We start from the raw sequence: 25012 nt of genomic DNA, 5'->3' as shown, positions 1-25012 counted from the left end.
GGGAGCTCTAGGGACTCAAGGAGGAGTCATGACTTTGGGGACTTAATGAGGGTCCTGAGGAAATCCAAGTCTTGAGGGGTGAATTTTAGCAGGCAAGTTTTTCACCCTTCCCTATAATCTCACCTGCCTTCATGTTCAGCACAGCCAGGAGCTTGGCTCTGTGCACACTCACCCCACACACATGCTCACCACACACACACCACATATCCACCAAACATGCACACACCACACACTATTTGCACTCACATGTGCTGTATAAACATGTACCATTCATATGCATTGAATACCATCTCACATGCACACTCACATGCACACTCTGCCAACACATACCATTTGCACACACATGCACAGGCATACACACATATTCTCTCTCACTCCTCCCTGATCCCCACCCAGACTCCTCAGATAGGCAGGGCCCTGGTCTATAAACAGTAGTAGAATGTGACATACGTACCCCCCAGTAGCTAGCTATATAACGACTTCCTATAGATTTGCCCTTGTAATAACTTTGGAGAGCTTTCACCAGACCCAAGAATGGACACTGGCTTATGGGTTACACTAATAAAATACACTGGCCAGAGCCCAAAGCTCTGTCCTCATTGTTCTTGGATTTTATTGGTAATTCTGCTCAGCAGCCTTACTTGCCGTCAGACTCCTTCCTGAGTCACCTCTGTGACTGTGCCAAGAGTTGGGGGCAGACATGATGTGGAGGCCATGCAGGCTCTTGGCACTGAGCATCTGCAGCTATTGAAACCTCAAGGGTTCCTTCACCCCAGAGGTCTCCCCCAACTTCTGCACCCACAAGTCCAGCTACCTCCAGGTGTCTCCCAAATTCCCCATGGCAGGGATCTCAGCCAATCCGTGTCTTCTGTGAAGGGGCTCCTCCCCCTTCTTGGGAAAAATGTCCCCATTCTCCCTGGTCATGCCCCAGCAGCTTTTGTCACTTCTCATACATTCTTGTCTTCCCATTACCCTGCCCTGCAACTTCTTCCCCAGGAATACCCCTCACTTGGGTCTGTCCCCATCTCTTGCCCTTGCCTGCTGTACGTACTCATCAGCTGTTCCCTGCCACTACCACCTCCATAAGCTTCTGCATGTTCCTCCTCCCTCAGGTCCACTCGCAATGGATAAGGACCCAAGCCCCACCAACCCTGCATGCAGGTTGTAGAGCAAACCTGGGAGACCCAGAATTGCATGTGAGTGGAGATGTCACCTGGGCAACCAAGGCAGGGGGCCCAGGTAGATGCTGGGAAAATCTTCATGGGAACCAGGACCAGTACAGCTGGGGACTATCAGCTCCTCCCAGCAAAGCTGGGGCTAAACCTGCCCTTATGGCCACACCCAAGGGACAGAATACACCTCCTCATCCTATCCTGGAGGCCACCTGGGCCTTCCCTCTTCCTCCTTGGTTCCCAGACTCTTCAGCCTCCTTCATAGCCCACTTGCCTTGAAAAGATGCAAAGTCTACACTGCTCATAGGCCTTTACTCCTGATCTCCTCTCTGCCCAGAACAGGCCTCCCAGGCTCTTCCCCCACCTGGCCCTTGGCATTGGTCTCAAACATCACCCACTTTGACCAGCCTCTGGCCTTGCTCCTGCCCCAGGGCCTGCTGCCTCCTTGTTCAACCCACTCAACCTGCATTAGTCCTGAAAGTGAGATAACACATCTTTATCCTCCTTGCACCCTAGTGTCTTCAGAGCAGCACTCCCACCTCTCCCTGTGGGGTTGATTCCCCTCGATATTCCTCACTGGGAAGAGGGGTGGTTGTGTGCAATCTCCCTGGCCCACTTCAGTGTTCACCCAGTGCCAACAGGACTCAGGGACACGACAACCAAGTTCGATGGTCCAACAGAGAAGGAGAGCACAGAAGAGCGGTCAGAGCCTTAAGGAAGAGGGTAACTGGGTTTCAGAGTGCAAGCAGTTGGCCTAGTGAAGAGATGACGGTGGGGAGAGGAGTTCAAGTGCAGCGGTCCCCAGAAACAATGCTCAGCAGGGCACTTCTGACTGGTGTGAACATTCAACGGGGGTGGGAAGCGAGCCGTAACGGAGGGTCCTGAAGGCAGGATTGGATGTCTGCCTTGATCCTGAGACCTGGAGCAGAGGAGAGGCCTGGTGGACAGAGCCGCCTCCGGTACCCAGGAAGCCGCTTGCAAGGCAGCGGGAATAGAGTTGCTCTGCAGGGACTCCCTGGACTCCACCCCGCGCCCCTCCCGCTCAGCACTCCCCTGTGCGGCCGCGAGGTGGCGCAGAGCAGCGCTCCTTCGGGGCCGACCACCAGCGCACGGGCGGGCTGCATCGGGGGATCTGAACGGGCTGCGGGCAACGGGCAGCGCCCCGGGTCTGTGGCGCCGCACCTCGCAGCCAGCGCCAGGGGTGCTGCCCATGGGCCGGGCCCGGGCTTCAGGCGTGCCGGGAGCCGGTGAGTGGTGATGCGGCCAGGCAGGACACCTGGTGCTGCGGACAAGGGCGCGAGGTTCGCGGGCGTATGGGAGGGGCTGCGAGCGGCGGTGGGGCGCCGGTGCGGGACAAGTCTGGACGCTTAGATGAGGGGCGGCGATCTGGGCGTGGATGGCGGACATCCAAGCAGCTGGCGGGGACGCTCTGGTCTGACCCAGGGCACAGGTGCGCGCACGGGTGACAGTGCGCGTGGCCGGCAGGGCGGCGGGGCCGGTAACCGCGGCGCGCGCGAGTGTGCTGCCCGCGCGGCGAGGGGTGGTGGACCGTGGAGGGGGCTGCGTGCTGCGTGGGAGTGTGCCCTGAGGGACACGGTTGGTGCGGCGGGGTCAGCAGCGGCCGAGTCGCTGGGACTGGAGATACAAGAAGGGATTGAGGAGGGGACCGGCGAAGGGCACACCCCCCCTAGCCGCTGAGGGAGACCGGTTTCTGCCATGGGACCCCCGCTGCCCTACTATGCGTGAAGAGCGAGATTCTTTCAGCTACTCGGGTGGCAGGAAAAGCCAGTCTTCACCCTACCTGGACCTCAGTTTCCCCGCCTATGAAATGGGGTGGCACAGCTTACTAGTGGGATGCTTGTGAAGAAGGGACTAAAGGGCCTTGTCCTTGGAGGAAGAGGGTGTTATCACAGAAACTGAAATCAGCTTTGAGGAATGTATCCGTCAGAGGGCCTGCAGGATGGTGGGATTTGCTTGGGGGCTCTGGGTGTGTACTCCGCGCCGTGGGAGCAGGCACGATCAAGTGACCACCTCGTTTCTTCTGTTTAGATTGGAAAAAGGAGGGCTACAGGTGCGGGGGTTGTAGGAAAGGACAGCCTCAGGCATGCTTCATGCTCAGCGTGGAAAAAGACCAACTTGGGGCAGTGGCAGTGGGGCTCTCCCCAGCCCTTACCTCCTGCTACCTGGAACTATGAGGCAGAAGTTCTGCTGAGAGCCAGAGGGGGTCTTGGAAAGACCTGTTAGATATGTGCTGTGTTTCCATTTCACAGCTGAAATAACTGAGACTTAGAGAGGTGACAGGATTGTTCAGTCTTGGGCCATGAAGTGGCAAAGGTGAGGGTCCAACCTAGATATTTTGACCACTGTGCCTAGCAACCTGGCTAAGCCTGGGGTTTTCTACTTACTTGCCCAGGGTATTCATTGAGTACCTATTATGTGCTGCCTACTTTCTGCCCCAGTAAGTGCTCTCCATCTGGTGTGGGAGATAGGAGGCCATTCAATTACAGTTATCGAATGAAAAATCCACAAGCTGTGATGGTACACACCTGTAATCCCAGCTACTTGGAAAGCTGAGGTGGGAGAATTGCAAGTTCAAGGTCAGCCTCCACAATTTAGTAAGACCCTGTTTCAAAGTAAACAGTAAAAAAGGACTGGGGACATACTACAGTGATGCAGCCACATCAATGTTTATAGCAATGTTTATAACTGAGTTCACAATAGCTAAGCTATGGAACCAACCAAGGTGCACTTCAACAGATCAATAAAGAAAATGTGGTATATATACACAATGGAATATTACTCAGCCATAAAGAAGTATGAAATTATGGCATTTGCTGGTAAATGGATGAACCTGGAAACTATCATGCTAAGTGAAATGAGCCAATCCCCCCAAAAAAACCAAAGGCTGAATGTTCTTTCTGATGGGTGGATACTGACACACAATGGCAGGGGAGGGGGAGGATGGGACACAGAAGTTCACTGGATTAAACAAAGGGGAATGAAGGGAAAGGAAGGGAGTGAAATAGGAAACAATGAATTAGAACTTTTCTATGTTCATATATGAATACACAACCAGTGAAAATCCACATCATGTACAACTGCAAGAATGGGATCCTAATTAGAGTAAGTTAAACTCCATGTGTATATAATATGTCAAAACATACTCTACTGTCATGTATACCTAAAAAGACAAAATTTTAATAAGGGCTGGAGCTGTAGCTCAGTGGTAGATTGCCCCTACGTTCAATCCCCAGTACCAAAGGAAAAAAATAAAAGGGAAATCCAAGGTCATGTCAGAGGATAAGTGCTGGTAAGAAACACTTCCCAGAAAGAAGTAAGAAAACAAGGTAATTGTTAAGAAAGATCGGGATGGGGGCTCATACTTAGCCTGTTCGGAAAGGATGACCCTAAACAGTGACCTCTAACTATGCTGTGAATGAAAGATCCATGGAAAAGGTCTACGGGAAACAGCAGGTTCAAGGTCCCTCAAGGTGGACAGCAGGAACTGAACCAACAGAGCCAGTGAGAGGAGCTGGTGGAGGTTTGGATTTTCATCTGTGTGTAGTGGCAGACCTCAGAAGGTTTGGAGTTTGAGTATTGAAAGGATGTTCCTAATGACTGTGGAGAGGTCTCCAGGGGGCAGGAGAGGGAGGAGGCTACTGGAGTCAACCTGGCAAGGATGGGACTGGTTGGTGGATCAGGAGATGGATAGATATTTGTGAGGGGGAGCCAATAGGCTACTTGATGTGCAGTCCACACTCTTGAGCCACAGCCACAAGGAGGCCTGGGTCCTGGAAGGACCTGCAGCATGAGGAGGGTGTGGTCTTCTATTAATTACAACCTATAAAGTATAGGGGGGCTGGTTTGAATTCAAGCACTGCCCCGTTCCCTGCATTCACCAGAGTGCATCACTCTCTGACCTCCCTATGCCCAGTGGGGGAGGAAGTACAGTTGATTTAATCACACTTTCCTCTTATTAGATCTAGATTTTGAATCAGAGTTGGAAAGATTTCCCAGCTCAACTTGAAGAAATTCATTCATGTCTTCTAATACTTGTTTGGTTTTGAATTTAATATATGGATCCAATCTAATGGTTTTCCAAGTGTCTGTCCCTCTATTCCAACTCCCAGTTATTAAAAAGTTCATCATCTCTCTAGTGATTAAAAATGTACCTTTATCATGTGCTGAACAGCAGTGAGCCTGTTTCTAGTCTGTCTCCCAGGTGCGTCTGTGCACCAGTGAAAGCATTACAGTGTGTGTATGTTTGTGGGTGTGGGTGTGTGTATACATGTGTGTGCATGTGTGCACTCCAGAACATTTTTGTATTTAAAGGCAAGAAAGACTTTATTCAAGACTATTGCAATAATCTTGTTGTATTTTGATACCTGACAGGGTTGATTTCTTACATCGCTTTTTATTTCAAGGATTTCCTACCTGTTTGTGTTGCTAGTATTTGCAAAGAATCATATTAAGTTTATGTGTTAGCTTCAGGAAAATTGATATCATTGTGAGGTTGAGTCATCTCATCCAGAAACAGGGGAATGTCTTTCTATTCATTCAAGACTGCTTTGGGGAGTGTTTTAAAGCTTTCCTCTCATAGGTTTTTCACTTACCTTGTCAAGTTTACTGATGAGTATTTTGCCTTGTTGTTTGTGATTGTGTTTCTTAAGCTGTAATTTGTAACTGGACATTGTTTCTATATATGTAATTTTTTGTCTTCCCACCTTAATGAATTTATTTGTCGTGAGTTCTATTGATTCTTAGACCAGGTATTCTGTCACCTGAAAATTCAAATCTTTTTCTTTACTGATTTTTATGCATTCATTGCTTTCTTTTATCTAATTAAATTGGCTAAATACTTTGAATGTTAAATATTGGATGCAACAGGCAAATTTACCTTGTTCTTGACCTTAGTAAAAAGGTCACTGGCACTTTCCCCATTAAGAAAGATGGTGACTTGAGGGTGGGAAGGGATGGATGAATGGATAGAATATTAAGGGAGTGTCTTAGTCCATTTTCTGCTGCCTTAACAGAATACTAGACTTAATTTATAAACGATAGTTTATTTGGTTCATGGTTCTAGAGGTTGTAAAGTCTAAGATCAAGGGGTCATATCTATGAGGGCCTTTGATCTTCATCATCCCATGGCAGAAGGAAGAAGGGCAAGAGCACAAGAGGATGCAAACTTCCTTTTATAATAACCCACTCTCGAGATAACTAACCCAGTGTCACAATGACTAATCTATTCCTGAGGGCAAAGCCCTCATGACCTAATCACCTGTTATTAGGCCCTACCTCAACACTGTCACATTGGGGATGAAGTTTCCAATACATGTCTTCAGAGGATACATTCAAGCCATATCAGGGAGTATCCATTGATTCCCATTTTAGTGGAAATTAATATTTGTTGAAGCCATATATGGAAATAATAATGTTATTTCTCCTTAGCACTATTAACATAGTGAATAATATTAGTGGTTTTCCTAATGTCAGGTCTGGGACTAGGGTGAAACAAACAATAAGAAAAATACATGAAAAATATGCAAAAATACTAAGCCACCCTTGCATTCCTAAAGCCAAACCACTTGAGCATGATTTAGTCATGATTATTTTTAGTATGATTATATTATTTTTAGTCTAATTATGTTAGTTATCTATTGCTGCAGCACAAATTATCATCAACTGAGTGACTTAAAGCAGTTCAAGTTTATTATCTCATACTTTCTATGGCTCAGGAGTCTACACATGGTTCAGCTGGGTTTTTGCTGGTGTTAGCCAAGACTAGGTTCCCATCAACTAGAGAAGAATTTGCTTTTCTACTCACTGTTTTGTTTTGTTTTGTTGTTGTTGTTGTTTGTTGTTTGTTTTTTGTTACAGCATTTAGTTCTTGGAGGGTATAGGACTAGAGCTTAAATTTTTGCTGGTTGTTGACCAGAAGTCACTTTCAACTTTTAGAAGTGGTTCCTAAGGACCACCTCCAGTTCCTTGTCAGGTGGGCTTCCCCAGTGTGGCTGCTTACTTGATTAAACCAGGAAAGAGAAACTCTAGATCAAATCTATTAGCAAATCAGTCATAATATAGTACAACAAAACATAACATCATAAAATAATGACATAACATAATCATGCTATCCCATCATTTTTGCCATATTCCACTGGTTGGAGAAAAGTCAGATTCCACCAGTACTCAGGGTATGAATAGCAAGAGTCAGGCATTGTATGGGTGGGTGCTACAGGACCATCCACCGCAACAGAGTTGGATTCTGGTTGCTATACTTATTTAGTCATTCCTTGGCTTGACAAAGTTTAGCACTTGATAGGTTCCTTAAGAGCTCATGAGTACACTATTCCTTGATTTCTTTCTTTCTCTACCCTTAATATTTTAAGAATGGGTTAGCTGGTTATAAAATCCTTGGCTCACACTTTCTTTCCATTGTATGACCTACAGTTTGTTGTCAAGAAGTGTGATGAATGCACACTTTTATTCCCTTTGCAATTGACCTCATCATTTTCCCGGAGTTCAAAAGGACTTTTTTTGTTTGCCTGCTGTTTTCCTTTACTCTCAAAGTCTAATCATTCCATTAGGCATTATCTTTGGAATTGATCTCATTGAGGATGGATTTTCTTAGGTGCTTGGCAGACATTTTGAATATGCAGATTCAAATCTCCTTTTATTTCCAGAAAGTTTTCTTGTATCATAGTTTTAAATGTGAATTGTGTCGCATTATTTTGTTTTTCTTCTTTCGAGCTACCAATAATACGTGTTTTAGATCCTTTCTCCCCTTCCAATATCTAACACTTTCTTCTATGATTCTCTTCACTATTTTATTTCATTTGTTTTATGGGTGATTTCATTCATTTCCTTAATGACCATTCTTAAATTCTTAGTCAAATCTATTCTCCTTAAGAGATTTTTTTAATTTAGTGTTAATTTCTGAATGATACTATTTTCTTTGCCCAGTTCAGACAACTCTATAATTTCATGTTCACTTATTTTTGTCCATTTCTGTTGAGGTTATGAGTTTATAATTTGGGATTTTTTCATATGTATGTATGATTGTTTTCTTAGGGTGTCTTAGTCCATACAAAACTATAGGCTGCTATAACAAAACACGGTAACTAGGTGGTTTTTATTTATTTATTTGTTTTTTTTATTTATTTATTTTTTTTTTTTTTTGTGGTGCTGGTGATCGAACCCAGGGCCTTGTGCTTGCAAGGCAAGCACTCTACCAACTGAGCTATCTCCCCAGCCCACTAGGTGGTTTTTAAATGACAGAAATTTATTTCTCACAGTTCTAGAGACTGGGGAGTCCAATATCAAGTCACCAGAATATTAGCAGTCCAGTGAAGGCCCACTTTTTGGTTGATAGAGCATGTTCTTACTGCAACCTCCCCTGAGGGAAGAGATCTCTCTGGGTCTTTTTTTTTAAATAAGGGCATTAACTCATTAATGAGGACTTCCCTCTTATGACCTAATCACCTTTCAAAGGCCCCATTTCCAAATACTATCATACTGGGCACTACGTTTCAACATATGAATTTTGGGGGGAACACAAACATTCAGTCAATAGCACAAGGCAATTTAAGTCAGGGTTTTGGGTTATATTTTTTCATTTATAAACTGGTTTGTGGGAATTATGTTGGCTTTGTATGGATATTATCTGTCATTGTTAACTTAGAAATGTCTTTCTTGAACTGGTAATAACGGACGACTGTAGGCAGGAGTTGGAGATTTGGGGATCACACTAGGGCTCTTGGTTTAGAGTTCCCTCTTACTTTGATACAGTGAGGTACAGAGTCTTGGAGTCTTTTGGGGGAATTGGGAGCCATTCCACGCCTCTGAGTTCATAAGTCACTTTTGCTTCTATAGGTCCTCAAATTTCCTTGCTTGCGTCTTCTGTGCATTTACCACTAAGCCTTCAAGGCCGTCTCTACTTCTGAGCCACAGGCCTGTCCCCTAGAAGCAGGGCCTTGCCAAGACAGCCATCTCAGGCTAAATATACTTTCTGTCCCCTTTGATTTCCTTAGCAGAACAGTGCTCTGAACCACTGGTCTTTGCCACTTCTCTGTATTTCCGCATTTGGGGAGGGACTTCTTCTGGGGATATTTCATTTTAACTTTTTACCCCAGCTGTCCTCTCCTGTTTTTCACATGGCACCTACTCCTCCAATACCAGTGTGGTATCTGGAAACAGTTCTGAAGGTTGGAGTTTTCTTTCCTCACTCACACCAGTTGGAAGCATGAAATGTCCTGTCTCCTATTCATGCAGGGAGTGAGGGTATGAGTGGTTATATTTGCTCTCTTAGTTGATCTGTGTTGGCTTTTATCATGAAGAGATTTAGATAGGTGGCTGACATTACCCTGGGGACTTGGAAATGTCACCAACTTTGTTACTTGCAAAAGTTTCATAAATAATGGTGTTACTCTTTGTCAAAATTCATCAGTTTTTCACACTGTGGAACATTTGCAGTATCTCACTGCTCATATTTTGGTAAACCATTAAAGAGTAAGTCACAGGGATCATGACATTAGCAAGATCTCAAAATAACTCAGATATCACACTCAAGAAATTAAACAATAATACAATTTTTTTCTCCTATGCAGTCCATATTCAGATTTCTTCAGTTGCCCCAATAATGTCCTTTTTGGCTTTATTTTTAAAATGAAGAATCTAATCAGTGATCAAACACTACATTGGTTCGTCATGTCTTTTAGATTCTTCTAATCTGCAATAATCTCTCCATTTTCTCCCATCTTTCCTGATGGGCCATTTTGAAAGCTCTATATCAAATTTTCTTGCATGATCTGGATTTTTCAGACTCCTTGAAAAACTATAAAAGTTGTTTCAGGTCAAACTCATTTTAAAATTACAGAATGTGATACTTTGTTAAAATTACAGAATGTGATACTTCTGCCTTCCCCATCTTGTGTCCCTCTGGGGTCTGCGATTTCTGTCAGCAAGCATGTGGAGAGTGGTGGGGGGAGGAGAGGTGTAGTCCTTTGGGTGAGTAGCCACTGGGGAGGGCCTTGGGCCAGAGGCTGTACAAGGATGTCCTGTGGTACCTTGGGGATTCTACTTCAGTTTCCCTTCCCACCACCTGGGTGTCCATCCCAGTCCTCTTATCACTCTGTCCTCCCAGGGGACTGCCTCCTTATTCCCCCACATTGTGGACCTGGCCCTGTGGTCCAGCTCTGCCTCACTGGGTTTCCTCTTTCAGCAAAGGTGCCTGCCATTTCATTGCACGCGAGTCACCCTAAAGGATTCCATGAGCAACTAAATGCAGTAGAAAGCACCCAAGTCACTGCTATGATCAGAATGTGTACCCTCAAATTCATATGCTGAAACTCAGGCACCAAGATGATAACATTAAGAGGTAGGTTCTTTAAGAAGTGATTAACCCATGAGGATGGAACCCTCATGATGGGATTAGTGACTTTATAAGAGATACAGGGAGTTGTTTGCACCTTCTGCCACATGAGGAAGCAGCAACAGTACACCGTCTATGGTGCAGACACCAGACATCGATTCTACTGATCTTAGACCTCCTGGCTCCAGAACTATGGGAAATAAACTTCTATTATTTATAAATTACCCAGTCTAAGTATTTTGTGATAGCCATAAGAATGGACTAACACATATCGCTTCCTCACTGGTGACTCTCATACCCCTAGCATAGCTCTAGGCCTAAGACACTAAATGGGGCTAATAATGCCAATGGTTGGGACAGAACAATTATCCACTGTGCATTCATTTCCTTCCCTTTCTTGGGGGACCCAACATGTGTCCCTCACTTTCAGAAATGATAACCTTATATTCCTCTACCCAGAAGAGCTCCCTGGGGTCATGGCCTACAGAAGGAAGTCCTCATGTGCTCTACCAAAAGATACTAGTGTCCTGTTGACTTCCATAGTTTCCTTAGGGCATTAGTATCCAACTGCCAAGGATGCCCCAAACTACTAAACCCATAATTTGGTCAGGAAGAGCCCTGTCAACTTACCTGAGAAAGACCCATGAGTTGGGGTAGGGAGTGCTCAGTTTCACTATTTTTGAAGAAAGCTAACACAGGCTCCAGTGTTACCAGGTAAAGTCCTTTGCATGGGGCACCAAGGATCTTTCTGATTGGAAAATTCCTACTTTCCATGCAATGTTATAGCTAAAGGCCAGGAGGTAGTGCAGCCTCTTTGAATCAGTAAAATAATGCCCCTGATGAGTAAGTATTTACTTGGTTTATTTGTTGTGAGTCAGTTCTCTGCCACTGTGACAAAAATGCCTTAGACCAAAGAAGGTTAGCAGGACATTGGATACAGGGCTGGCCATAGGTGCTCCATCAGTGAGCATGATCTGCCATGCTGGTGTAGGTTTGAGGGGCTGAACACCTGGCTCTATATTTGGGGTTGATGTTAGATCTTGGGAAGCCTCAAATTTTTTGGGTATCATCACCCTGATGTTACTCAGAAATACTTGTGGTTAAATGTTGCTTTGTAATACATAGTATTTATTACTTATTATCTACCCAGCAGGGTAGGCCAAGTTCTTTATGAACATTATCTCCTGAGACTGGACATAAACAAAATAGAGTACAAACGATAGAGGAAAAACCCTTTGGAAAGGGTTAACAACATTGATCAACTCCTTGCAACACTGACTAATAGAGAGAGAGAGACAGACAGACAGAAAGACACACAAGTGACCAATCTCAGGAATAAAAAAGGAGACAGCACTGAAAATTCCACACACATGAAAAGGATAGCAAGGAATTTTTATGAAGTACCAATACATTTGATACTTTAGATAAAATGAACAAATGCTCTGAAAGATACAGCTTACCAAATTGATATAAGAAGAAATGGAAAATCTGAACAATACTATTTCTGTTAAATAAATTTAATTTATTGTTCAAAAACTTTCCCAGACAGAAAGTCTCAGGCCTGGGAGGCTTTCCCAGTAGATCTATCAAATATTCCAGGAAGAAATACCATGAAGGGCTGGGGATATAGCTCAGTTGGTAGAATGTTTGTCTCCCGTGCACTAAGACCCTGGGTTCAATCCCCAGCACCACACACACACACACACACACACACACAAATACTATGGAACACTCAGTTAGTAAAAATTAATATGTCTGACAATAACAAACATTAGAGAGGATGAAAGTAAATAGAAACACTTATCATTTTTATATGGAAATATGAATTGTACGACCAGTTTTCAAACTACTTGTAGAATTGTCTAGTGAAGTCGATACTTGCCACATATCTTATAAAGGAGCAGTTTCACCCTGAGGTGTCACTAAGAGAATTTTATGTACATGAGCTCTGAGACTCTGCTCTCAGTAGGAACAACTGGAACCAACCTAAATTCCATTGACAGGAAAATGGAAAAAGAAATTGTGACACACTCACATGATGGACCATCACACTGCAGAAATCTCCGAAACATCATGTAAAGTAAAAGAGAAATGTACACAGGATGATGTCATTTTCATAAAACATAAAAGCAAGCAAGCTATATAACATGTTGTTTAGAGATACTTATTTCTGAGATAAAAATGTTTTGCAAATGGGTTTTTTAAAGTTCCACAAAGCAGGGGCTGGGGCTGTAGCTGTTGCAGAGTGCTTGCCTAGCATGTATGAGGCACTGGGTTTGATCCTTGGCACTGCATAAAATTAATTAATTAATTAATAAGCAATATTAAGGCATGCTGTCATCTATAACTACAAATTTTTTTTTTTTAAGTTCCACAGTTGGGGCTGGTGTTGTGGCTTAGTGGCAGAGTGCTTTCCTGGTGCTTGTGAGACATAGGGTTTGATCCTTGGCACCACATAAGAATAAATAAATATAATAAGGTAAAAAAAGTTCCACATTCAATGATTAAGTATGTGAATTGATTAATATTTTAATTATCTTGATTTAGCCATTTCACAATGTTTACATCTATTGAAACATCTTGTTACCATGAATATATGCAGTTTTTATTGGTCAAATATACGTTTTAATTAGTTAAAAACAAATTTTAAATTTATTCCAGATAATGTGGATCCAGCTAAATGAGGGGGAAGTAGGGAGGGAGGAAGATACAGATGATTAATGGTGTTCCAGTGCCTAATTGGCTGGACAACCTCCAGGTATCTAATTCGTTATCATGCTTCATGACTTATATATGCTACAGGTCTTTTTATGTAGCAAATATTGCATAACACAATCCTTTTCAACAAAGGCAAGTTGAATCACCTTTGTCTAAAATGCTTGAGACGAGATGTGTTTCTGGTTTCTGATTTCTTCAGATTTTGAAATATTCGCACATTATACATAATGAAATATCTTGAGCATGGCACTCAAGTCTAAACATGAAATCCATTTATGTTTTATGTACAATTTACACACATAGGGATTTGGGGTTTTCAGATTATAGATGCTCAACCTGTAATAAAAGATTGAGAGGACAGCCCACCATCATCCTCCCATCCTCCTCTTGTTGGTCTGTTATCACTTGGGAGACCACTAATTAATCAAGCCACGTAGTCCCAGGGCCCATTGTGACCCTGAATTCATATGCGTGAGGACTGCAGTTGAGGTCAACTCAAAGGGAGCTTTCAGGACGATGGGATGCCCAACTGCTCTTGAAGGTCAAACAGGAGTCAGGCAAAATGCGTGTGGCTGGAGAGAGGAGGGAGGAGCAAGTGTCAAGGCTCCCAGCATGAGAGACCCTGGTAGCTCAGTGCCTGCTCTCCAAAGCCAGTCATGGGACTACTCCATTGTCACCTACGGCCGGGGGAGGGAGGACAGCCCCAGACTTGCAGGAGAGCTCTGGACCTACTTTCTTTTCCTTTTCATTTAAAATTTTTATTTTTAATTGACATATAAGAGGCTGAGGCAGGAGGATCACAAGTTCAAAGCCAGCCTCAGCAAGTTAGCAAGGCCCTAAACAACTCAGTGAGACCTTGTCTGGGGAAAAAAAAAAAAAAAAAAAAAAAAATATATATATATATATATATATATAGAGAGAGAGAGAGAGAGAGAGAGAGTATGTATGTATATATGGGCTCATATGTGTGTGTGTGTGTGTGTGTGTGTGTGTGTCTCAGTGGTTAAGCACCCCTGGTTCAATTCCCAGTACCAAAAAAAAAAGTATTTATTTATATGGCATGGTATTATAATTTTATGTTTGTATAATGTATAATGATCAAATCAGGGTAATTTGCATTTCCATCTCTTCAAATATTATCATTTCTAATATGTTGGGAACCATCAAACTCTTACCCTTTAGTTATTTAGAAACATGCAACTAATCGTTGTAGACATAGTTACTGCCATTATAGAAATTTAGAACCTACTTCCTTATTGTATTTTGGCACCATGCACCAGAGAAAAAGGCAGAGGAGTGGAGAGACCAGGCCAGAACAGAACAGGAGCAGACTGGGGGCATTCTTGGAGGGGCCACTAACTCTGCACACTCAGCTACTTGACCCTAAACAGTTTGCATGTGGGTTGGGGACAGTGGGTTGACTGAATCCTCAGAAATTACTCACAAGCCAGGGCCCTGTAGGGAGTTGTAATCTACTTGTGACAAATTTCCATCAAAAATGGTTTAACTTCCCAGTACTTTACTGTTTGACCATCCGTAGCACCCATCAGTCACCTGGGAAGTGGCTGTATCCCCACCACACCAGGGCTTTCCCCCAGCTTAGAACTTCTGACAAGCAGGCTGTTTCTGACAAGCCCCTTAAGAGTAAAAAATTGCACATTCAGTGTTTTTTGTGAATGTGTGCAAGACAGATTGTGGAAGAGGCTTAAAGAGGCTAAGATGACAGAACATGTGACAGCTGCTCTGGGGATGTGAATTGCAGGCCCCCAGTGGCCTGCGGTTTGAAAACAGATGTTTCTGCATGAACGCAGCCAAATTGTATTAGCACTTTGGATGATGAAAAGGGCTTTAAGTGCCTGCGTGTTGCAGTTCTGAAATGTTTGCTGGGGAAAATGTACTTCTATTTTGCAAACAGCGAGTATAAGAAGGAGGAACAAATTAGGTTATGGTGCTGTAACGAATTTCGTGAGAGAGTCGTTGACAGATGCACATTTCATATAATAAACGTGATCAGTGATGCTGCCACTTACCTTACTGAGGAGAGAGAGAGACACGCAGAGCCCAGCATCCCTTCCTGCTGCTGTCTTTATTCCCAGCTCAGACAGGGAAGAGGGCCCAGCAGGACTGTCCTCCCAAAGCCCAAGGTCACCAGCAGGCCAGGTAGGACTTTCATGGAGAAAGTCACAAGCCTTTCTCTTTTTTTTCCTAACAAAAATTTTCTTATAGAAATTTACAAAAACATGAAGAATGTAATGAATATGAATCATCCGATACCCATCTTCCCGCTCCCATTGCTGTTAACTCTCAGTTCATCTTCCTTGATCTGTACTCCCACCCTGTTAGGTTCTTAAAGCAAAACTAAGATATGAAATCAATTTCTCTCATGACTTTGATATGCATCTTGGATCTGATAGAGATTTTATTTGCAGAACCATCATGCCATTGACTCATCTCATTAAATTAATAATTTCTTAATATTGTTGCCTCAGTCTATTTTCTGTTTCTATAACAAAATATCTAAGATCAGGTAATTTATAAAGAATAGAGGTTTATATGACTCACACTTCTGTGGAAAGTCCAAGAGCAAGCCACTGGCCCCTGCCTAGCATCTGGTGAGGGCATACTTGCTACATGATAACATGGTGGAGGGAATCACATGCGAGACAGAGCAAGCATGCTAGTTTGGGTCCCTCTTCCTCTTCTTTTAAAGTCACAAATGCCATCATGAGAACCCCACCCTTATGACCTCATCTAATCTTAATTATCTCAAAAAAAAGCCCCATTTATAAATATTGCTAACATATGAATTTGAGAATCAAGTTTCCAACACATGAACTTCTGACAAACACATTCAAACCATAGCAATCATCTAATATTCAGTCCATAATCATATGCTCCCACTACTTAAAATCTTTTTGCAGTTATTTTTACAAATCAGGAAAGATCCAAATTCTACATGTTGCATTTACTTTTTATACCTCTTGAGCTTCTTATATTTTGTAATAGTTCTTCATTCCTCCTTTTTAAATTTTCTTCCGTTTGGTCTTCACCCCATTCATTGCTAGATTAATGGGGACATTTGTCCTGCAGAGAATCCTATATTCTGAATTTGCTTTTTGTATCCTTTGGGTGTCATTTAACTTGTTTGTCTATCTCTTACTCTTCTCCAAAATAGTGGTTACATCTACAGTAGTACAAGCACTGACCAGTACAAGCCCCAAAAGTAATTTGAAATCTCTAGTAGCCACATTACAAAAGGTAAAATCAACATTAACATATTTTATTCAACTGACTCTATCAAAAATATTATCATTCCAATATAGTGTAACCAATACAAAAGTTACTAAGGATTTATGTTTCACTCTTCAAAACCAGATGTGGTTTTGTGTTTACAGCACATATCAGTTCTGATGTTGTTTTCATCAGAAATAACTGATCTGAATTTAGATTTCATGAAAATTGCATTTCAAAAACACAAAAGTTTCTCAGTAACCGTGGCAGACTTATAAACCTCCTTTTTAAGTTGTATAATTAATAAATAAGAAACATTCATAACGTATAGATATATGTAAACGCTCATAAAACATCACTGTAATCAAAATATTGAACATATCCATCCAATTGCTTTCACTCAGCAAAATTATTTTAGAATATACAGTCATCCCCCATTATCCACAGGGGATATGTTCCAAGACACCCAGTGGATGCCTGAAACTGAGGATATACAAGTGGTGATACCACAACAGTTGAACTGATAAATGTGATGACTACTAAGTAGACGTTGGGAGGTAGCATTGACAGCATGAACACACTAGACAAAGGCATAATTCATGTCCCAGGTAAGAGAGAGTGAAACAGCACAAGATTTCATCAGACTACTCAGAATGGCCTACAAAGTAGAATTTATGAATTACTTATTTCTAGAATTCTCCAGTTCATATTGTCATACCATATTGCCTATGGATAACTCAAATAGGGAAAAACAAAATTGCGTATGAGGAGGGACCACTGTGTTTGTGTTACTCTATGTATCCAGAGTTTCTTCCTTTTCATTGCAGAGCAGTATTTCATTGTAAGGATATGCCACAGTTTGTTTATAGTGACAGGCAGCATTTAAGATGGCCCCAAGATTCCTGCCTCATGCCACAGATGTTATTCCCATGAGTGTGACAGGTACATCTGAATGTGATGAGATATTTGGTTGTCAGATATGTTACATGGCAGAAGGGATTTTGCAGATGTAGTTAAGTTCACAAGGCAGTTGAATTTGAGTTAACAAGAAGGATAAATTCCAGATGGTCTTGACTAAATCAGGCAAACCATTAAATAAGAACAGAGTCATTCCTAAAGTCAGACATATTTGAAGCTCAGAGAAATTCTCTTCCTGGTCTTGAAGAAGCAAACTGCCATGTGTGGAGAAGGCTAGTGGCCTCTTAGAACTGAGGGCCTTAGACTTACAACCATAAGGAAATAAATTCTGTCAACCAGTGAACTTAAATGAGGACCCCAGAGTTCAGACAAGACAGCAGCTCCTCTGATAACAGGTATCTTTGTCCATTTTCTGTTGCTACAACAGAATAACTGAGACTGAGCAATTTCTAAATAGCGGAGGTTTATTTGGGTTCAGAGGTCTGGAAGCTGGGAAGTTCAGGATGGGACTCCATCATCTGTTCATCTTGTGATGGAGCTAGAAGCCGCATCAACTGAAGGCAGAAATTGGAAGGGTAGATATAGAAGACAAAACCTAGAGGGGGAAACTTACTTTATAAGAACCCACCTTTCTGGTAACTAATCCAGTTCCATAAAAGGTTGAACTCACTCCCTGAAGAAAGGCATTAGTCTACTTAATGGCCTAATCATTTCTCAAAGACTCCACCATCTCTCAATGCTATCAAGTTGGGGACCAAGTTTCAACATGAATTTTGGAGGGAACAAACTGCACCTAAAAACCATAATACCATTATCTTGGTCTAGTGAATGCCTGAGCAAAGGACTCAACTGGAATGTTCCAGAATCCTGGCCTGTAGGAAGTGAGAAATAATAAATTTTGGTTGTTTTAAATCATTAAGTGTGTGGCAATTTATTATACATAAGAAATGTATCCATTGTATCTGTTGATGAACATTTGGATTATTTATGCTTTGGGACTATTATAAATAAAGGTACTATGAAAATTTATATGTTAGTGGATATATGATTTTATTTTTCTTGGATAAATACCTATAAGTGAAATGCCTAAGTTATATGGTAAATTCATGTTTAACTTTTCAAAAAACTGCCAAATTCTTTTCCAAAGAGGTTGAATAATTATATATTCCCTCTAACAACATGTGAAAATAAATTCCAGTTGCTGTACATCCTTGCTACATTTGATATTGTCAGTCCTTTATATTTTAGCTGTTCTAATAGGTGCATAGTGGCTTCAATTCTCATTTCCTTAATGGATAATAATATTAAGAATCTTTTCTTTTGCTACCACATGTAAATCTTCTTTGATAAGCATCAATTCAAATATTTTGCACATTTTTAGTTGTATTTTTATTGTTTTGAGAGTTATTTATATAGTCTGGGTCTTTATATAGCTCTTTGTCACATAAGTGATTTATAAGTCCTTCTTCCCCACTATGTAGCTGTCATTTTATTCTCTTCATAGTGTCTGTGTGTGTGGGTGTGTGGGTGTACTAGGGATTGAACCTAAGGGCACTTAACCACTGAGCCACATCCCCAACCCTTTTTTGTACTTTTATTTAGAGACAGGGTCTCACTGAGTTGCTTAGGGCCTCACTAAGTCGCAGTGGCTGGCTTTGAACTCATGATCCTCTTACCTTAGGCTCCTGAGCCACTGAGATTATAGGTGTGCACCACTATGCCGGGCTTCATAGTGTCTTTTGAAGAACACAAGTTCTTAATTTTGATGGATGTTGGACACAGTGGCTCATGCCTGTAATAACAGCTAATTGGTAGGAGGTAGGAGAATTAAAAATTTGAGGTGAGGTTAGGCAATTTAACAAGACCTTGTTGTCTCAAAATAAAATAAAAAGGACTGGGGATGTAGCCCAATGGTAGAGTACTTACCTAGCATGCCCAAGACCCTGGGTTCAATCTTAGTACCACCACTCCTCCAGAAAGCATTGACCTTAATTTCGATAAAGTATATTTGTCAATTTTTCTATTTGATTTTTAAAAAATATTTAGTGTAAGAAATTTTTACATAACCTGTGTTACAAAGATTTTATCCTGTATTTTTTTTTTTCTGAAAGTCTTATTGCCATCAACTTTGCTGTTATGTCTATGATACATTTTTAGTTAATTTTTGTCTTTGGTAGGAAAAGTGGATCAGTATCAATTTTTTTGCATCAGTTAATGAATTGTTCCAACCTCATTTGTTGAAATGACCATCTTTCTACACTGAATTGCATTTGTAACTTCTTAAAATGACTACTATCTATGTATTTGTGGCTCTATTTCTAGACTGTCTGTTCAGTTCATCTCTTTATATATCTTTATGCTAACACTATAGGTGTTAAAATAAGTAGGTTTAAAATAAGTCTTGAAGACAGGTAGTGTTATACAAATGCTCCAGCTTTGTTCTGTATTACAAGTAGCTTTGGTTATTCCAGTTTCTTTGCCTTTTGAAATGCATTTTACAGTTTTTCAATTTCTAGCCTATTATAGATCAGTTTGGGAGATTTGACTTCTTAATAATACTGAGTTTCTGACCCAGAACAGATATTTGTCTAGGTATTTAATTTCTCTCAGTAGTGTTTATAGTTTTCCACATGCATCTCTTGTACATATTTTCTTACATTTAGCCTTAACTAATACTTAGTTTCTAAATATTTGGGAATTTTCTAGATATCTTTGTAAATGATATCTACTTTGACTCCTTTTGTTCAAAGAACATATTTTCTATAAGTTGAATCCTTTTAAAGTACTGAGACTTGTTTTATGACCCAGAAGATGTTCTATATTATTAAATGTTGCCGTAGTTTGGATGTTGAATTGCTCCAAAGGCCCGTGTTAAAGGCTTGCTCCCCAGGTTGATGCTGTTGGGAGGTGATGGAAACTTTAAGAGGTAGAGCCTACTAGTAGGAGGTCTTCCAGGCATTGGGGTTTTGCCCTTGAAGAAGATAGTGGATCCCTGCTCCTTCCTCTTTTTCTCTTTATCTATAGTTATATTCCTTGACCTGAAATCTATTCTGATAATAATATAGACATAGTAATTATAACATAGACTTTCTTTCCCATTCTCATTCATTTTAAATTTAAACTAGGGTTCTTGTAGACAACATTTATAGGGTTCTTGCTTTTGTAGCCAATCTGAATATCTCTGCCTCTTAGTTGAGTTGTTTAGGCTGTTTACCTTTAATGAGATTATTGATATTGTTGAATTTAAATTGACTATCTTAATAATTTCATTTTATTTATCCCACATGTTATTTTATCCTTTTATCTTATTTTTATGACTTCTTTTGTATTAATTAGGTATTTTAATGATTCTGTTTTATCTCCTTTATTGTCTTGTTAGCTATATGCTTTTGTTATGCTGTTTTAGTATTTAATTTAAGTGCCATAATATACTTTTTTGTTTCTTCCTAAAACATTAATACAGTCTTGGCAAAATAAAAGGCATATTTGTTATTTAAAACTTTTCAAGTGTCCTGAACAGCTTATCTGGATTCTCCCCTCAGAGTCTCACAAATCTGAATCTGGACTCTCCTCAGAGGCTAGGGTCTCCATCCAAGCTCATAGCAGATTTCATTTCCTTGAGGAAATTTGGTGGCTTGTTTCCTCAAGATGTGAGTCTGGGCTCTAGACCTTCTTTTAAAAGGTTACATGTTAAGAGCGGGCTCATCTAGGACAATCTCCTTCTGGATTAACTCCAGTCAAGTAATTAAGAGTATTAATTAAGTTTTCAAAATCCTTTCATTTTGCCAGAGAACCTAATCATATTATGTTAATCATATTCACAGGTCCTGCCAGCACTCAAGGAGAGGGAATTAATCAAGATGTATACACTAGAGAGTAAGAATTTGGGGACCATTTTAGAATTTTTCCCTCTTCAATATCATTAATTTATCACTGTTGACCTTCAACTGATATTAGATTACTTCACATATAATGTAAAGTCCTAGGCCAATATGCTTCCATCCTCCTCTCTCAGCCTTTGCACTTATATCTGTTTCTTAGGGCTACCCTAATAAAACATAAAAAACTGGGATGGCTTAAAAGAACAGAAATCTACTCCCTCACAGTCCTGCTGGAAGATAGAAATCCAAAATCAAGGTGTCTGCAGAGCCATGCTCCCTCTGAAATCAACAGAGGAAGCTATCCCTGCCTCTTCCTAGCTTCCAGTGGTTACCAGAAATCTTTTGCTTTTGTTGCCTTGAAGCTGCACAACTTCAGTCTCTGCTTTCAGCTGTCATATAGTGTCCTCCCAGTGGGCTTGTATCTTAAATCAACCTTTTCTCATAAGGCACCACTTATATTGAACTAGGATCCATTCTGCTCTCTTCCAATATGGCCTCATCTTAATGAATTTTATCTGCAATTACCTTATTTCCAAATAAGATCATGTTTTGCAGTACTAGGGATTAGGACTTCAGCATGTCTTTTTTGGAAGGGACATATCCAATCTTTACCAATGCTATTACTGTCATATATTTTATTCCATGTATCTGTAAGTCCCCTGCCCCAACACTACATTTTTTTTTTTTTTTTTTGCTTAAAATAGTCAATTCTATTTTAAAGATACAGGTTGAGTATCCCTTACCAAAATTCTAGGACAAAGAAATATTTTAGATTTCAGATTTTTTTTGTTGGATGTTGGAATATTTGCATTTACTTAACGAGACATCTTGGGGGTGGGGCCCAAGTCCAAACATGGAATTCACTGTTTCATATAAAATGTATGCACATAGCCTGAAGATAATTTTATATTTTAAATAATTTTGTGAATGAAACAAAGTTTTATAGAATAGAAATTTCCTTTTGTGACTTCATGTTGATGTTCAAACAGTTTCAGATTTTGGAACATTACAGATTTTTCATTTACGGATGCTCAACCTATATTTTGATAGTCTTTATATTTACTCATGTAGCTGCCATTTTCAGTGTTCTTGATTCCTTTGTGTAGACCAGGGATGATGCAGCCTAGCAGGCTGGTCACATCTCCTGGGCAGATGCCTCCTGACTGTCAGTGATGGGAAGGACAGAGCAGGGCCCCTGGCTCAGTGTCCAACCCACAGGGGTCATGCTAGGCCTGGCTTGCAGGACTTCCCTTCCTGTGTTCTCCTTCACTCAGTGCACATGCCCACCTGGGCACAACATGTTGAAACTTGAAAGTTTTGTCTGAACAGTAATAGTCGGGGGTGTGGTGGTCTCCCTTCATATTTCCCGATGATTGAAATTAAGGGGTTAGTGAATGGAAGGGGAAACCAGGTGATTTCTAGGCAGCTGGAAGTGTTTTGTTTCTTAGTCTGGGTGCTGGTGGCCTGAGTGTGTGTGCTTTGGGAGAACTCACCTTGCTGCACCCTTCAAACTATATGTCCTTTCAGGATGTAGGTTGTACTTCAATAAAAAGTTAAATACAAGACAACTAAGGCTAAGAGAGGAGCTAGAGGCACCAGGGGCATTGGTTTGGCTGTCCCTTGGGTAGAAGCCCAAGTGGTCAAACTGCCCAGTGACCTGAGTTTGAAGGCAAGGACCTGGGACTGGTGAGTGATGATCTCTGAATGAACTCTGCAAACTGTGGCTTGGTGCACATGCCAGTCTGACTCTGCAGTGCACCTGTCACTTTGTCTTCAGACTACTTTTGGGTCTTGGAGTGCATATCAAAAAGCAGCTGTGGTGGGGTGCTGGCTTTAGAAAAGAGGTAGCCTTGTGACTGTCATGTATCTGCAGGCGGCAGCCAAGCCATTCTTTAATGCCAACCCCTGCTTTGACAAATGACTTGCAATCAGTCATCCCTACTCTTTGTCAAACTCAAACGTGCCCTAAATGCTTTGATGTGTTATTACCTCCTCAGACTAAAAAGTGGATTGGGGGAGACGAGACTGTCTGCTGCCTTTTAGTGTCATTGCTAGCTGGCTTTCCCCAGAGCTGCAGACCAGTCACAGCACAGGCAGGCTGCCTCCTTCTGGTGGCAGCCAGGGGACCCTGGCCTCACCAGTGGCACAGTTGCTCCACCTCCATCTTCTTTCTTTCCTTTCCTTCTTTTTTTTTTTTCAAACTGAAAAGCCCTTTCTGCTTTTCTGTTTATAAAAGTGATACAAGCTCATTGCAGGAAAACAAATAGTCAGAAATACAGAAAGGAATAAAGGAGAAAACTGAACCCTTCGCTTCCCCTCTTCCAGATGACATCTCCTCTTGTCATGTAGTGTACCTGGACCTTTTCTCTGGGTGTGTGGAGATGTAAATTTTTCTTTTGCAAAGACTTCTTCCTACCAAGCATAGCCTGTATTGTTCGGCTCCTCTCACTGAACAATTTATGAACGTTCTTCCCCCGAATCTCTTGATTCCTTTGACAGCAGAGTGGTATTCCTTGAATAGAAGGACCACGTTGCTTCCTGTGTCCTGCTGCTCGGTACCTCTCACTCCGGGCTACTCAGGAGCTCAGTGAGCCTTCCCCACTTAGCAGTTGCTGTGTTCATCTTCTTGTTCTTTCTGGATTAGGTCCTCAGGGTAATTGCTGCTCGCAGGTGTTGGCTCAGTCTGCATTCTGCTTCATGCGGACCTCCAGGGTTGCTCTGCCGAGGGTCCCCAAAGCCACACCTGGGCTCACTGCACCCTTGTACTCCTCCTCCCACTGTACTCTTGGCCCGCTGACCAACCCTTCTGTCTCAAACCCTTGAGCCCTTTCTCCATTGCTTCTGAAAGCCACCCCTTCAACCTCTTCTCCCTATAGTGTCCCTTATGTCAGTGAAGTCACCCGATGGGTCAAGCACAGATCCTACAAGTCCAGTACTCCCTTATCATCAGGGATCTTCACCTCCATCCAAACATGGCCTGTAGGTGTCACTTTCCCACTGTGTCCAGAATGCAGCCCCTTCTCCCACCCACTTAATCCCAGTTCATTCCATACCCACAACTCTCCCTCCATTCTCAGCCCATTCTTCACTCCAGAGCCATTGTGTGACCTTGACCCATCCATGACTCCAGCCATGATGACCTTGCTCTTCTCAGTTTGCTCTCTCTTCTGGCCCTTGGAGTCTCTGACCCACACCACACACACACACACACACACACACACACACACACACACACACACACACACCCTGCCCAGCTCCTGGGATGTTCTTCCCGTGACTGGTCCTTCCTGCTCTTGAATTTCAGACCAGATAGTGTCTCCATACATCACCCTGTGAGGTGGGGCCATTAGGCCCATCAACAGAAGAGAATGTGAGGAAAGTGACCTCCCCAAGGTCTCAAAGCCAACAAGGACCAAGCCCACATCTGCTCTTGGGTCAGCCTATGTCTGAAGACAGTGCAGTTCTGCTATGGTTTAAATATGGTTTGTCCCCTCAAAAATTATGTTGAAATTTGATTCCCAGGGTAATGGTGTCACAAGATGGTAGGACCTTGAAGAGTGTTTGGGTTATGAGGGCCCCACTCTCTTGGAAGGATTAATGATGCTCTAATGGGACTGAGTAAACTCAGGACTGGATCAGTTACCACAGGAGCAGGTGTTGTTATAAAGCCAGGCAGGTCCTCATCTTTCCTCTCTTTCACATGTACCTGCTTCCCTTTCTGCTTT

General features: G+C 42.0%; 1 protein-coding gene across 4 annotated transcripts in view; it reads left to right on the top strand.

Annotated features, from left to right (window-relative positions):
• Positions 1-2270: 2270 nt before the first annotated feature.
• The window catches only part of RASGEF1C (RasGEF domain family member 1C), an 82482-nt gene continuing 59740 nt past the window's right edge, over positions 2271-25012 (top strand). For all 4 annotated transcript variants that reach the window (XM_079144738.1, XM_079144737.1, XM_079144735.1 and 1 more), the window contains exon 1: positions 2271-2419. The gene's annotated coding sequence lies outside the window, so the exon portion shown is untranslated. The remainder of the gene's footprint in view (positions 2420-25012) is intronic.

The sequence above is a fragment of the Sciurus vulgaris genome, assembly GCF_902686455.1.
Source record: "Sciurus vulgaris genome assembly, chromosome: 6".
Taxonomy (NCBI): domain Eukaryota; kingdom Metazoa; phylum Chordata; class Mammalia; order Rodentia; family Sciuridae; genus Sciurus; species Sciurus vulgaris.
Note: the sequence above shows the minus strand (reverse complement) of the source record. Positions and strands in the feature narration are given on the sequence as shown.